Source organism: Bubalus kerabau, chromosome 9 (genome assembly GCF_029407905.1).
Source record: "Bubalus kerabau isolate K-KA32 ecotype Philippines breed swamp buffalo chromosome 9, PCC_UOA_SB_1v2, whole genome shotgun sequence".
NCBI lineage: Eukaryota > Metazoa > Chordata > Mammalia > Artiodactyla > Bovidae > Bubalus > Bubalus kerabau.
Window position 1 is genome coordinate 6,925,028 of NC_073632.1, and position 14,744 is coordinate 6,939,771.

The following is a 14,744-nucleotide window of genomic DNA, read 5'->3' on the forward strand; positions in this document are numbered from 1 at the left end:
CTCGAGTTACGACGGGGATCTCAGCCTTCCCCTTGGGTTGGCCCTGGGAAGCCCAATCTTCCCCTCGGGTTGCGAGGGAAAGCTGGGGGTTGCGCTCGAGTCACTGCAGGGCCGAAGAGACCTCACCTAGGCGTGTGTCCGGGACCTAATATTCCTCTCCAGGGAAGGCAGGGATCTCGGGGTTGCATTCCAGGCTCCCCCGGGGAGTCAGGCCTCGTCTCGAGGGGAAGCCAAGGACTCCGCTCTCCTCTCGAGTCGCGACGCCGGTCTCTTGGAGCCCCCTGAGCGGCCTCAAGGGAGTCCAGCCTCCTCTTCCGTTTGGAGAGAGGACCCGGGATTGCTCTCCAGGCCATGCAGGAAAAGAAGGCCCTCAGCTCGCGAGGACGGGGGCGTCTCAGGGGTTTCCTCGAGCTGCGGTGCCCGTGGGGGTTTTCTCCCGAGGCACGACGAGGATCTCAGGGAGCCTCTCGTGCGGCGCCAGGGAAGTCAGGTCTCCATGCGCGTGGCGAGGGGGAGCGCGTCCTGGCTCTCGAGTCACGGGAGGGGACTAGGGCCTCGAGACGCGTTGAAGAGGGACTCTCGAGGTCTTACTCGGGGGGCGGCGGGAAACCCTCGTGTCCCTCGCCTTCTGCCGGGGACCTTAGGGAACTTGCCAGGGTGCCTCTGAGAGGCGAGGGATCCTGTGGAGGTGGCGGGGCCCCTCGGGACTCCGCTGGGTCTGGCGCAACGGAAGAGGGCCTCACCTCGAGGGGAGGCAGGAACCTCAGGCTTCCTCTCCGTTTCGGACTCCGACCGCAGGGTCCCTGCAGAGTTGGGACAGGAGAGTCAGGCCTCGTCTTGTCTGAGGAAGGGAACCCCGCTGGCCTCTCGAGTTGCTCAGGGGGTCTCAGGCCCCTCGTCGAGCTGTGTGTGGAACCCGCGGGTCTTTGCAGACGATGCACGGGGGTGGCTGTGCCCCTTCGTGTTGTGCCTTCCCCCCCAGGGTTGCCTTCGAAGAGGGGTCCGGGCCTCGGGTCCTTCTCAAGGGCGGACCGGGGAATCGGGGGTGTTCGGCATGTGGCCCCAACCACGTGGCTCGTCTCGAATTTCCTCGTGAGACCGGCCTCATCCTGAGGTGCGCCGGGAAGGCCGGGAACCCCTTCCAGACCACGCAGGGGAATCGCCTCTCCTGTCGCGATCAGGAGGGGAGAAGGGGCTCAGAGGAAGCGGTGCCGGGACCCTCGGTGTTCCCCTCGAGGGAACCCGGCGTGTCGGGGGACTTTTGGGGGTCGCAGGAAGGCTGTCAGGGACCGTTTCGCCCTTCAGGGCGGAACAGGGGACTTCCCTTGAGACGCCGTGGCGGGCAAGGGCCTCGTCTTGCCAAGAGGTGGGAACCACGTGGTTTTTCTCGAGTTGCGGCGGGATTCTCGAGTTACGACGGGGATCTCAGCCTTCCCCTTGGGTTGGCCCTGGGAAGCCCAATCTTCCCCTCGGGTTGCGAGGGAAAGCTGGGGGTTGCGCTCGAGTCACTGCAGGGCCGAAGAGACCTCACCTAGGCGTGTGTCCGGGACCTAATATTCCTCTCCAGGGAAGGCAGGGATCTCGGGGTTGCATTCCAGGCTCCCCCGGGGAGTCAGGCCTCGTCTCGAGGGGAAGCCAAGGACTCCGCTCTCCTCTCGAGTCGCGACGCGGGTCTCTTGGAGCCCCCTGAGCGGCCTCAAGGGAGTCCAGCCTCCTCTTCCGTTTGGAGAGAGGACCCGGGATTGCTCTCCAGGCCATGCAGGAAAAGAAGGCCCTCAGCTCGCGAGGACGGGGGCGTCTCAGGGGTTTCCTCGAGCTGCGGCGCCCGTGGGGGTTTTCTCCCGAGGCACGACGAGGATCTCAGGGAGCCTCTCGTGCGGCGCCAGGGAAGTCAGGTCTCCATGCGCGTGGCGAGGGGGAGCGCGTCCTGGCTCTCGAGTCACGGGAGCGGACTAGGGCCTCGAGACGCGTTGAAGAAGGACTCTCGAGGTCTTTCTCGGGGGGCGGCGGGAAACCCTCGTGTCCCTCGCCTTCTGCCGGGGACCTTAGGGAACTTGCCAGGGTGCCTCTGAGAGGCGAGGGATCCTGTGGAGGTGGCGGGGCCCCTCGGGACTCCGCTGGGTCTGGCGCAACGGAAGAGGGCCTCACCTCGAGGGGAGGCAGGAACCTCAGGCTTCCTCTCCGTTTCGGACTCCGACCGCAGGGTCCCTGCAGAGTTGGGACAGGAGAGTCAGGCCTCGTCTTGTCTGAGGAACGGAACCCCGCTGGCCTCTCGAGTTGCTCAGGGGGTCTCAGGCCCCTCGTCGAGCTGTGTGTGGAACCCGCGGGTCTTTGCAGACGATGCACGGGGGTGGCTGTGCCCCTTCGTGTTGTGCCTTCCCCCCCAGGGTTGCCTTCGAAGAGGGGTCCGGGCCTCGGGTCCTTCTCAAGGGCGGACCGGGGAATCGGGGGCGTTCGGCATGTGGCCCCACACACGTGGCTCGTCTCGAATTTCCTCGTGAGACCGGCCTCATCCTGAGGTGCGCCGGGAAGGCCGGGAACCCCTTCCAGACCACGCAGGGGAATCGCCTCTCCTGTCGCGATCAGGAGGGGAGAAGGGGCTCAGAGGAAGCGGTGCCGGGACCCTTGGTGTTCCCCTCGAGGGAACCCGGCGTGTCGGGGGACTTTTGGGGGTCGCAGGAAGGCTGTCAGGGACCGTTTCGCCCTTCAGGGCGGAACAGGGGACTTCCCTTGAGACGCCGTGGCGGGCAAGGGCCTCGTCTTGCCAAGAGGTGGGAACCACGTGGTTTTTCTCGAGTTGCGGCGGGATTCTCGAGTTACGACGGGGATCTCAGCCTTCCCCTTGGGTTGGACCTGGGAAGCCCAATCTTCCCCTCGGGTTGCGAGGGAAAGCTGGGGGTTGCGCTCGAGTCACCGCAGGGCCGAAGAGACCTCACCTAGGCGTGTGTCCGGGACCTACTATTCCTCTCCAGGGAACGCAGGGATCTCGGGCTTGCATTCCAGGCTCCCCCGGGGAGTCAGGCCTCGTCTCGAGGGGAAGCCAAGGACTCCGCTCTCCTCTCGAGTCGCGACGCGGGTCTCTTGGAGCCCCCTGAGCGGCCTCAAGGGAGTCCAGCCTCCTCTTCCGTTTGGAGAGAGGACCCGGGATTGCTCTCCAGGCCATGCAGGAAAAGAAGGCCCTCAGCTCGCGAGGACGGGGGCGTCTCAGGGGTTTCCTCGAGCTGCGGCGCCCGTGGGGGTTTTCTCCCGAGGCACGACGAGGATCTCAGGGAGCCTCTCGTGCGGCGCCAGGGAAGTCAGGTCTCCATGCGCGTGGCGAGGGGGAGCGCGTCCTGGCTCTCGAGTCACGGGAGGGGACTAGGGCCTCGAGACGCGTTGAAGAAGGACTCTCGAGGTCTTTCTCGGGGGGCGGCGGGAAACCCTCGTGTCCCTCGCCTTCTGCCGGGGACCTTAGGGAACTTGCCAGGGTGCCTCTGAGAGGCGAGGGATCCTGTGGAGTTGGCGGGGCCCCTCGGGACTCCGCTGGGTCTGGCGCAACGGAAGAGGGCCTCACCTCGAGGGGAGGCAGGAACCTCAGGCTTCCTCTCCGTTTCGGACTCCGACCGCAGGGTCCCTGCAGAGTTGGGACAGGAGAGTCAGGCCTCGTCTTGTCTGAGGAAGGGAACCCCGCTGGCCTCTCGAGTTGCTCAGGGGGTCTCAGGCCACTCGTCGAGCTGTGTGTGGAACCCGCGGGTCTTTGCGGACGATGCACGGGGGTGGCAGTGCCCCTTCGTGTTGTGCCTTCCCCCCCAGGGTTGCCTTCGAAGAGGGGTCCGGGCCTCGGGTCCTTCTCAAGGGCGGACCGGGGAATCGGGGGCGTTCGGCATGTGGCCCCACCCACGTGGCTCGTCTCGAATTTCCTCGTGAGACCGGCCTCATCCTGAGGTGCGCAGGGAAGGCCGGGAACCCCTTCCAGACCACGCAGGGGAATCGCCTCTCCTGTCGCGATCAGGAGGGGAGAAGGGGCTCAGAGGAAGCGGTGCCGGGACCCTCGGTGTTCCCCTCGAGGGAACCCGGCGTGTCGGGGGACTTTTGGGGGTCGCAGGAAGGCTGTCAGGGACCGTTTCGCCCTTCAGGGCGGAACAGGGGACTTCCCTTGAGACGCCGTGGCGGGCAAGGGCCTCCTCTTGCCAAGAGGTGGGAACCACGTGGTTTTTCTCGAGTTGCGGCGGGATTCTCGAGTTACGACGGGGATCTCAGCCTTCCCCTTGGGTTGGCCCTGGGAAGCCCAATCTTCCCCTCGGGTTGCGAGGGAAAGCTGGGGGTTGCGCTCGAATCACTGCAGGGCCGAAGAGACCTCACCTAGGCGTGTGTCCGGGACCTACTATTCCTCTCCAGGGAAGGCAGGGATCTCGGGGTTGCATTCCAGGCTCCCCCGGGGAGTCAGGCCTCGTCTCGAGGGGAAGCCAAGGACTCCGCTCTCCTCTCGAGTCGCGACGCGGGTCTCTTGGAGCCCCCTGAGCGGCCTCAAGGGAGTCCAGCCTCCTCTTCCGTTTGGAGAGAGGACCCGGGATTGCTCTCAAGGCCATGCAGGAAAAGAAGGCCCTCAGCTCGCGAGGACGGGGGCGTCTCCGGGGTTTCCTCGAGCTGCGGCGCCCGTGGGGGTTTTCTCCCGAGGCACGACGAGGATCTCAGGGAGCCTCTCGTGCGGCGCCAGGGAAGTCAGGTCTCCATGCGCGTGGCGAGAGGGAGCGCGTCCTGGCTCTCGAGTCACGGGAGGGGACTAGGGCCTCGAGACGCGTTGAAGAAGGACTCTCGAGGTCTTTCTCGGGGGGGCGGCGGGAAACCCTCGTGTCCCTCGCCTTCTGCCGGGGACCTTAGGGAACTTCCCAGGGTGCCTCTGAGAGGCGAGGGATCCTGTGGAGGTGGCGGGGCCCCTCGGGACTCCGCTGGGTCTGGCGCAACGGAAGAGGGCCTCACCTCGAGGGGAGGCAGGAAGCTCAGGCTTCCTCTCCGTTTCGGACTCCGACCTCAGGGTCCCTGCAGAGTTGGGACAGGAGAGTCAGGCCTGGTCTTGTCTGAGGAAGGGAACCCCGCTGGCCTCTCGAGTTGCTCAGGGGGTCTCAGGCCCCTCGTCGAGCTGTGTGTGGAACCCGCGGGTCTTTGCGGACGATGCACGGGGGTGGCAGTGCCCCTTCGAGTTGTGCCTTCACTCACAGGGTTGCCTTCGAAGAGGGGTCCGGGCCTCGGGTCCTTCTCAAGGGCGGACCGGGGAATCGGGGGCGTTCGGCATGTGGCCCCACCCACGTGGCTCGTCTCGAATTTCCTCGTGAGACCGGCCTCATCCTGAGGTGCGCCGGGAAGGCCGGGAACCCCTTCCAGACCACGCAGGGGAATCGCCTCTCCTGTCGCGATCAGGAGGGGAGAAGGGGCTCAGAGGAAGCGGTGCCGGGACCCTCGGTGTTCCCCTCGAGGGAACCCGGCGTGTCGGGGGACTTTTGGGGGTCGCAGGAAGGCTGTCAGGGACCGTTTCGCCCTTCAGGGCGGAACAGGGGACTTCCCTTGAGACGCCGTGGCGGGCAAGGGCCTCGTCTTGCCAAGAGGTGGGAACCACGTGGTTTTTCTCGAGTTGCGGCGGGATTCTCGAGTTACGACGGGGATCTCAGCCTTCCCCTTGGGTTGGCCCTGGGAAGCCCAATCTTCCCCTCGGGTTGCGAGGGAAAGCTGGGGGTTGCGCTCGAGTCACTGCAGGGCCGAAGAGACCTCACCTAGGCGTGTGTCCGGGACCTAATATTCCTCTCCAGGGAAGGCAGGGATCTCGGGGTTGCATTCCAGGCTCCCCCGGGGAGTCAGGCCTCGTCTCGAGGGGAAGCCAAGGACTCCGCTCTCCTCTCGAGTCGCGACGCGGGTCTCTTGGAGCCCCCTGAGCGGCCTCAAGGGAGTCCAGCCTCCTCTTCCGTTTGGAGAGAGGACCCGGGATTGCTCTCCAGGCCATGCAGGAAAAGAAGGCCCTCAGCTCGCGAGGACGGGGGCGTCTCAGGGGTTTCCTCGAGCTGCGGCGCCCGTGGGGGTTTTCTCCCGAGGCACGACGAGGATCTCAGGGAGCCTCTCGTGCGGCGCCAGGGAAGTCAGGTCTCCATGCGCGTGGCGAGGGGGAGCGCGTCCTGGCTCTCGAGTCACGGGAGGGGACTAGGGCCTCGAGACGCGTTGAAGAAGGACTCTCGAGGTCTTTCTCGGGGGGCGGCGGGAAACCCTCGTGTCCCTCGCCTTCTGCCGGGGACCTTAGGGAACTTCCCAGGGTGCCTCTGAGAGGCGAGGGATCCTGTGGAGGTGGCGGGGCCCCTCGGGACACCGCTGGGTCTGGCGCAACGGAAGAGGGCCTCACCTCGAGGGGAGGCAGGAACCTCAGGCTTCCTCTCCGTTTCGGACTCCGACCGCAGGGTCCCTGCAGAGTTGGGACAGGAGAGTCAGGCCTGGTCTTGTCTGAGGAAGGGAACCCCGCTGGCCTCTCGAGTTGCTCAGGGGGTCTCAGGCCCCTCGTCGAGCTGTGTGTGGAACCCGCGGGTCTTTGCGGACGATGCACGGGGGTGGCAGTGCCCCTTCGAGTTGTGCCTTCACTCACAGAGTTGCCTTCGAAGAGGGGTCCGGGCCTCGGGTCCTTCTCAAGGGCGGACCGGGGAATCGGGGGCGTTCGGCATGTGGCCCCACCCACGTGGCTCGTCTCGAATTTCCTCGTGAGACCGGCCTCATCCTGAGGTGCGCCGGGAAGGCCGGGAACCCCTTCCAGACCACGCAGGGGAATCGCCTCTCCTGTCGCGATCAGGAGGGGAGAAGGGGCTCAGAGGAAGCGGTGCCGGGACCCTCGGTGTTCCCCTCGAGGGAACCCGGCGTGTCGGGGGACTTTTGGGGGTCGCAGGAAGGCTGTCAGGGACCGTTTCGCCCTTCAGGGCGGAACAGGGGACTTCCCTTGAGACGCCGTGGCGGGCAAGGGCCTCGTCTTGCCAAGAGGTGGGAACCACGTGGTTTTTCTCGAGTTGCGGCGGGATTCTCGAGTTACGACGGGGATCTCAGCCTTCCCCTTGGGTTGGCCCTGGGAAGCCCAATCTTCCCCTCGGGTTGCGAGGGAAAGCTGGGGGTTGCGCTCGAGTCACTGCAGGGCCGAAGAGACCTCACCTAGGCGTGTGTCCGGGACCTAATATTCCTCTCCAGGGAAGGCAGGGATCTCGGGGTTGCATTCCAGGCTCCCCCGGGGAGTCAGGCCTCGTCTCGAGGGGAAGCCAAGGACTCCGCTCTCCTCTCGAGTCGCGACGCGGGTCTCTTGGAGCCCCCTGAGCGGCCTCAAGGGAGTCCAGCCTCCTCTTCCGTTTGGAGAGAGGACCCGGGATTGCTCTCCAGGCCATGCAGGAAAAGAAGGCCCTCAGCTCGCGAGGACGGGGGCGTCTCAGGGGTTTCCTCGAGCTGCGGCGCCCGTGGGGGTTTTCTCCCGAGGCACGACGAGGATCTCAGGGAGCCTCTCGTGCGGCGCCAGGGAAGTCAGGTCTCCATGCGCGTGGCGAGGGGGAGCGCGTCCTGGCTCTCGAGTCACGGGAGGGGACTAGGGCCTCGAGACGCGTTGAAGAAGGACTCTCGAGGTCTTTCTCGGGGGGCGGCGGGAAACCCTCGTGTCCCTCGCCTTCTGCCGGGGACCTTAGGGAACTTCCCAGGGTGCCTCTGAGAGGCGAGGGATCCTGTGGAGGTGGCGGGGCCCCTCGGGACACCGCTGGGTCTGGCGCAACGGAAGAGGGCCTCACCTCGAGGGGAGGCAGGAACCTCAGGCTTCCTCTCCGTTTCGGACTCCGACCGCAGGGTCCCTGCAGAGTTGGGACAGGAGAGTCAGGCCTGGTCTTGTCTGAGGAAGGGAACCCCGCTGGCCTCTCGAGTTGCTCAGGGGGTCTCAGGCCCCTCGTCGAGCTGTGTGTGGAACCCGCGGGTCTTTGCGGACGATGCACGGGGGTGGCAGTGCCCCTTCGAGTTGTGCCTTCACTCACAGGGTTGCCTTCGAAGAGGGGTCCGGGCCTCGGGTCCTTCTCAAGGGCGGACCGGGGAATCGGGGGCGTTCGGCATGTGGCCCCACCCACGTGGCTCGTCTCGAATTTCCTCGTGAGACCGGCCTCATCCTGAGGTGCGCCGGGAAGGCCGGGAACCCCTTCCAGACCACGCAGGGGAATCGCCTCTCCTGTCGCGATCAGGAGGGGAGAAGGGGCTCAGAGGAAGCGGTGCCGGGACCCTCGGTGTTCCCCTCGAGGGAACCCGGCGTGTCGGGGGACTTTTGGGGGTCGCAGGAAGGCTGTCAGGGACCGTTTCGCCCTTCAGGGCGGAACAGGGGACTTCCCTTGAGACGCCGTGGCGGGCAAGGGCCTCGTCTTGCCAAGAGGTGGGAACCACGTGGTTTTTCTCGAGTTGCGGCGGGATTCTCGAGTTACGACGGGGATCTCAGCCTTCCCCTTGGGTTGGCCCTGGGAAGCCCAATCTTCCCCTCGGGTTGCGAGGGAAAGCTGGGGGTTGCGCTCGAGTCACTGCAGGGCCGAAGAGACCTCACCTAGGCGTGTGTCCGGGACCTAATATTCCTCTCCAGGGAAGGCAGGGATCTCGGGGTTGCATTCCAGGCTCCCCCGGGGAGTCAGGCCTCGTCTCGAGGGGAAGCCAAGGACTCCGCTCTCCTCTCGAGTCGCGACGCGGGTCTCTTGGAGCCCCCTGAGCGGCCTCAAGGGAGTCCAGCCTCCTCTTCCGTTTGGAGAGAGGACCCGGGATTGCTCTCCAGGCCATGCAGGAAAAGAAGGCCCTCAGCTCGCGAGGACGGGGGCGTCTCAGGGGTTTCCTCGAGCTGCGGCGCCCGTGGGGGTTTTCTCCCGAGGCACGACGAGGATCTCAGGGAGCCTCTCGTGCGGCGCCAGGGAAGTCAGGTCTCCATGCGCGTGGCGAGGGGGAGCGCGTCCTGGCTCTCGAGTCACGGGAGGGGACTAGGGCCTCGAGACGCGTTGAAGAAGGACTCTCGAGGTCTTTCTCGGGGGGCGGCGGGAAACCCTCGTGTCCCTCGCCTTCTGCCGGGGACCTTAGGGAACTTCCCAGGGTGCCTCTGAGAGGCGAGGGATCCTGTGGAGGTGGCGGGGCCCCTCGGGACTCCGCTGGGTCTGGCGCAACGGAAGAGGGCCTCACCTGGAGGGGAGGCAGGAACCTCAGGCTTCCTCTCCGTTTCAGACTCCGACCGAAGGGTCCCTGCAGAGTTGGGACAGGAGAGTCAGGCCTCGTCTTGTCTGAGGAAGGGAACCCCGCTGGCCTCTCGAGTTGCTCAGGGGGTCTCAGGCCCCTCGTCGAGCTGTGTGTGGAACCCGCGGGTCTTTGCAGACGATGCACGGGGGTGGCTGTGCCCCTTCGTGTTGTGCCTTCACCCACAGGGTTGCCTTCGAAGAGGGGTCCGGGCCTCGGGTCCTTCTCAAGGGCGGACCGGGGAATCGGGGGTGTTCGGCATGTGGCCCCACCCACGTGGCTCGTCTCGAATTTCCTCGTGAGACCGGCCTCATCCTGAGGTGCGCCGGGAAGGCCGGGAACCCCTTCCAGACCACGCAGGGGAATCGCCTCTCCTGTCGCGATCAGGAGGGGAGAAGGGGCTCAGAGGAAGCGGTGCCGGGACCCTCGGTGTTCCCCTCGAGGGAACCCGGCGTGTCGGGGGACTTTTGGGGGTCGCAGGAAGGCTGTCAGGGACCGTTTCGCCCTTCAGGGCGGAAGAGGGGACTTCCCTTGAGACGCCGTGGCGGGCAAGGGCCTCGTCTTGCAAAGAGGTGGGAACCACGTGGTTTTTCTCGAGTTGCGGCGGGATTCTCGAGTTACGACGGGGATCTCAGCCTTCCCCTTGGGTTGGCCCTGGGAAGCCCAATCTTCCCCTCGGGTTGCGAGGGAAAGCTGGGGGTTGCGCTCGAGTCACTGCAGGGCCGAAGAGACCTCACCTAGGCGTGTGTCCGGGACCTACTATTCCTCTCCAGGGAAGGCAGGGATCTCGGGGTTGCATTCCAGGCTCCCCCGGGGAGTCAGGCCTCGTCTCGAGGGGAAGCCAAGGACTCCGCTCTCCTCTCGAGTCGCGACGCGGGTCTCTTGGAGCCCCCTGAGCGGCCTCAAGGGAGTCCAGCCTCCTCTTCCGTTTGGAGAGAGGACCCGGGATTGCTCTCCAGGCCATGCAGGAAAAGAAGGCCCTCAGCTCGCGAGGACGGGGGCGTCTCAGGGGTTTCCTCGAGCTGCGGCGCCCGTGGGGGTTTTCTCCCGAGGCACGACGAGGATCTCAGGGAGCCTCTCGTGCGGCGCCAGGGAAGTCAGGTCTCCATGCGCGTGGCGAGGGGGAGCGCGTCCTGGCTCTCGAGTCACGGGAGCGGACTAGGGCCTCGAGACGCGTTGAAGAAGGACTCTCGAGGTCTTTCTCGGGGGGCGGCGGGAAACCCTCGTGTCCCTCGCCTTCTGCCGGGGACCTTAGGGAACTTGCCAGGGTGCCTCTGAGAGGCGAGGGATCCTGTGGAGGTGGCGGGGCCCCTCGGGACTCCGCTGGGTCTGGCGCAACGGAAGAGGGCCTCACCTCGAGGGGAGGCAGGAACCTCAGGCTTCCTCTCCGTTTCGGACTCCGACCGCAGGGTCCCTGCAGAGTTGGGACAGGAGAGTCAGGCCTCGTCTTGTCTGAGGAACGGAACCCCGCTGGCCTCTCGAGTTGCTCAGGGGGTCTCAGGCCCCTCGTCGAGCTGTGTGTGGAACCCGCGGGTCTTTGCAGACGATGCACGGGGGTGGCTGTGCCCCTTCGTGTTCTGCCTTCCCCCCCAGGGTTGCCTTCGAAGAGGGGTCCGGGCCTCGGGTCCTTCTCAAGGGCGGACCGGGGAATCGGGGGCGTTCGGCATGTGGCCCCACACACGTGGCTCGTCTCGAATTTCCTCGTGAGACCGGCCTCATCCTGAGGTGCGCCGGGAAGGCCGGGAACCCCTTCCAGACCACGCAGGGGAATCGCCTCTCCTGTCGCGATCAGGAGGGGAGAAGGGGCTCAGAGGAAGCGGTGCCGGGACCCTTGGTGTTCCCCTCGAGGGAACCCGGCGTGTCGGGGGACTTTTGGGGGTCGCAGGAAGGCTGTCAGGGACCGTTTCGCCCTTCAGGGCGGAACAGGGGACTTCCCTTGAGACGCCGTGGCGGGCAAGGGCCTCGTCTTGCCAAGAGGTGGGAACCACGTGGTTTTTCTCGAGTTGCGGCGGGATTCTCGAGTTACGACGGGGATCTCAGCCTTCCCCTTGGGTTGGCCCTGGGAAGCCCAATCTTCCCCTCGGGTTGCGAGGGAAAGCTGGGGGTTGCGCTCGAGTCACCGCAGGGCCGAAGAGACCTCACCTAGGCGTGTGTCCGGGACCTACTATTCCTCTCCAGGGAACGCAGGGATCTCGGGGTTGCATTCCAGGCTCCCCCGGGGAGTCAGGCCTCGTCTCGAGGGGAAGCCAAGGACTCCGCTCTCCTCTCGAGTCGCGACGCGGGTCTCTTGGAGCCCCATGAGCGGCCTCAAGGGAGTCCAGCCTCCTCTTCCGTTTGGAGAGAGGACCCGGGATTGCTCTCCAGGCCATGCAGGAAAAGAAGGCCCTCAGCTCGCGAGGACGGGGGCGTCTCAGGGGTTTCCTCGAGCTGCGGCGCCCGTGGGGGTTTTCTCCCGAGGCACGACGAGGATCTCAGGGAGCCTCTCGTGCGGCGCCAGGGAAGTCAGGTCTCCATGCGCGTGGCGAGGGGGAGCGCGTCCTGGCTCTCGAGTCACGGGAGGGGACTAGGGCCTCGAGACGCGTTGAAGAAGGACTCTCGAGGTCTTTCTCGGGGGGCGGCGGGAAACCCTCGTGTCCCTCGCCTTCTGCCGGGGACCTTAGGGAACTTCCCAGGGTGCCTCTGAGAGGCGAGGGATCCTGTGGAGGTGGCGGGGCCCCTCGGGACACCGCTGGGTCTGGCGCAACGGAAGAGGGCCTCACCTCGAGGGGAGGCAGGAACCTCAGGCTTCCTCTCCGTTTCGGACTCCGACCGCAGGGTCCCTGCAGAGTTGGGACAGGAGAGTCAGGCCTGGTCTTGTCTGAGGAAGGGAACCCCGCTGGCCTCTCGAGTTGCTCAGGGGGTCTCAGGCCCCTCGTCGAGCTGTGTGTGGAACCCGCGGGTCTTTGCGGACGATGCACGGGGGTGGCAGTGCCCCTTCGAGTTGTGCCTTCACTCACAGGGTTGCCTTCGAAGAGGGGTCCGGGCCTCGGGTCCTTCTCAAGGGCGGACCGGGGAATCGGGGGCGTTCGGCATGTGGCCCCACCCACGTGGCTCGTCTCGAATTTCCTCGTGAGACCGGCCTCATCCTGAGGTGCGCCGGGAAGGCCGGGAACCCCTTCCAGACCACGCAGGGGAATCGCCTCTCCTGTCGCGATCAGGAGGGGAGAAGGGGCTCAGAGGAAGCGGTGCCGGGACCCTCGGTGTTCCCCTCGAGGGAACCCGGCGTGTCGGGGGACTTTTGGGGGTCGCAGGAAGGCTGTCAGGGACCGTTTCGCCCTTCAGGGCGGAACAGGGGACTTCCCTTGAGACGCCGTGGCGGGCAAGGGCCTCGTCTTGCCAAGAGGTGGGAACCACGTGGTTTTTCTCGAGTTGCGGCGGGATTCTCGAGTTACGACGGGGATCTCAGCCTTCCCCTTGGGTTGGCCCTGGGAAGCCCAATCTTCCCCTCGGGTTGCGAGGGAAAGCTGGGGGTTGCGCTCGAGTCACTGCAGGGCCGAAGAGACCTCACCTAGGCGTGTGTCCGGGACCTAATATTCCTCTCCAGGGAAGGCAGGGATCTCGGGGTTGCATTCCAGGCTCCCCCGGGGAGTCAGGCCTCGTCTCGAGGGGAAGCCAAGGACTCCGCTCTCCTCTCGAGTCGCGACGCGGGTCTCTTGGAGCCCCCTGAGCGGCCTCAAGGGAGTCCAGCCTCCTCTTCCGTTTGGAGAGAGGACCCGGGATTGCTCTCCAGGCCATGCAGGAAAAGAAGGCCCTCAGCTCGCGAGGACGGGGGCGTCTCAGGGGTTTCCTCGAGCTGCGGCGCCCGTGGGGGTTTTCTCCCGAGGCACGACGAGGATCTCAGGGAGCCTCTCGTGCGGCGCCAGGGAAGTCAGGTCTCCATGCGCGTGGCGAGGGGGAGCGCGTCCTGGCTCTCGAGTCACGGGAGGGGACTAGGGCCTCGAGACGCGTTGAAGAAGGACTCTCGAGGTCTTTCTCGGGGGGCGGCGGGAAACCCTCGTGTCCCTCGCCTTCTGCCAGGGACCTTAGGGAACTTGCCAGAGTGCCTCTGAGAGGCGAGGGATCCTGTGGAGGTGGCGGGGCCCCTCGGGACTCCGCTGGGTCTGGCGCAACGGAAGAGGGCCTCACCTGGAGGGGAGGCAGGAACCTCAGGCTTCCTCTCCGTTTCAGACTCCGACCGCAGGGTCCCTGCAGAGTTGGGACAGGAGAGTCAGGCCTCGTCTTGTCTGAGGAAGGGAACCCCGCTGGCCTCTCGAGTTGCTCAGGGGGTCTCAGGCCCCTCGTCGAGCTGTGTGTGGAACCCGCGGGTCTTTGCAGACGATGCACGGGGGTGGCTGTGCCCCTTCGTGTTGTGCCTTCACCCACAGGGTTGCCTTCGAAGAGGGGTCCGGGCCTCGGGTCCTTCTCAAGGGCGGACCGGGGAATCGGGGGTGTTCGGCATGTGGCCCCACCCACGTGGCTCGTCTCGAATTTCCTCGTGAGACCGGCCTCATCCTGAGGTGCGCCGGGAAGGCCGGGAACCCCTTCCAGACCACGCAGGGGAATCGCCTCTCCTGTCGCGATCAGGAGGGGAGAAGGGGCTCAGAGGAAGCGGTGCCGGGACCCTCGGTGTTCCCCTCGAGGGAACCCGGCGTGTCGGGGGACTTTTGGGGGTCGCAGGAAGGCTGTCAGGGACCGTTTCGCCCTTCAGGGCGGAAGAGGGGACTTCCCTTGAGACGCCGTGGCGGGCAAGGGCCTCGTCTTGCAAAGAGGTGGGAACCACGTGGTTTTTCTCGAGTTGCGGCGGGATTCTCGAGTTACGACGGGGATCTCAGCCTTCCCCTTGGGTTGGCCCTGGGAAGCCCAATCTTCCCCTCGGGTTGCGAGGGAAAGCTGGGGGTTGCGCTCGAGTCACTGCAGGGCCGAAGAGACCTCACCTAGGCGTGTGTCCGGGACCTACTATTCCTCTCCAGGGAAGGCAGGGATCTCGGGGTTGCATTCCAGGCTCCCCCGGGGAGTCAGGCCTCGTCTCGAGGGGAAGCCAAGGACTCCGCTCTCCTCTCGAGTCGCGACGCGGGTCTCTTGGAGCCCCCTGAGCGGCCTCAAGGGAGTCCAGCCTCCTCTTCCGTTTGGAGAGAGGACCCGGGATTGCTCTCCAGGCCATGCAGGAAAAGAAGGCCCTCAGCTCGCGAGGACGGGGGCGTCTCAGGGGTTTCCTCGAGCTGCGGCGCCCGTGGGGGTTTTCTCCCGAGGCACGACGAGGATCTCAGGGAGCCTCTCGTGCGGCGCCAGGGAAGTCAGGTCTCCATGCGCGTGGCGAGGGGGAGCGCGTCCTGGCTCTCGAGTCACGGGAGCGGACTAGGGCCTCGAGACGCGTTGAAGAAGGACTCTCGAGGTCTTTCTCGGGGGGCGGCGGGAAACCCTCGTGTCCCTCGCCTTCTGCCGGGGACCTTAGGGAACTTGCCAGGGTGCCTCTGAGAGGCGAGGGATCCTGTGGAGGTGGC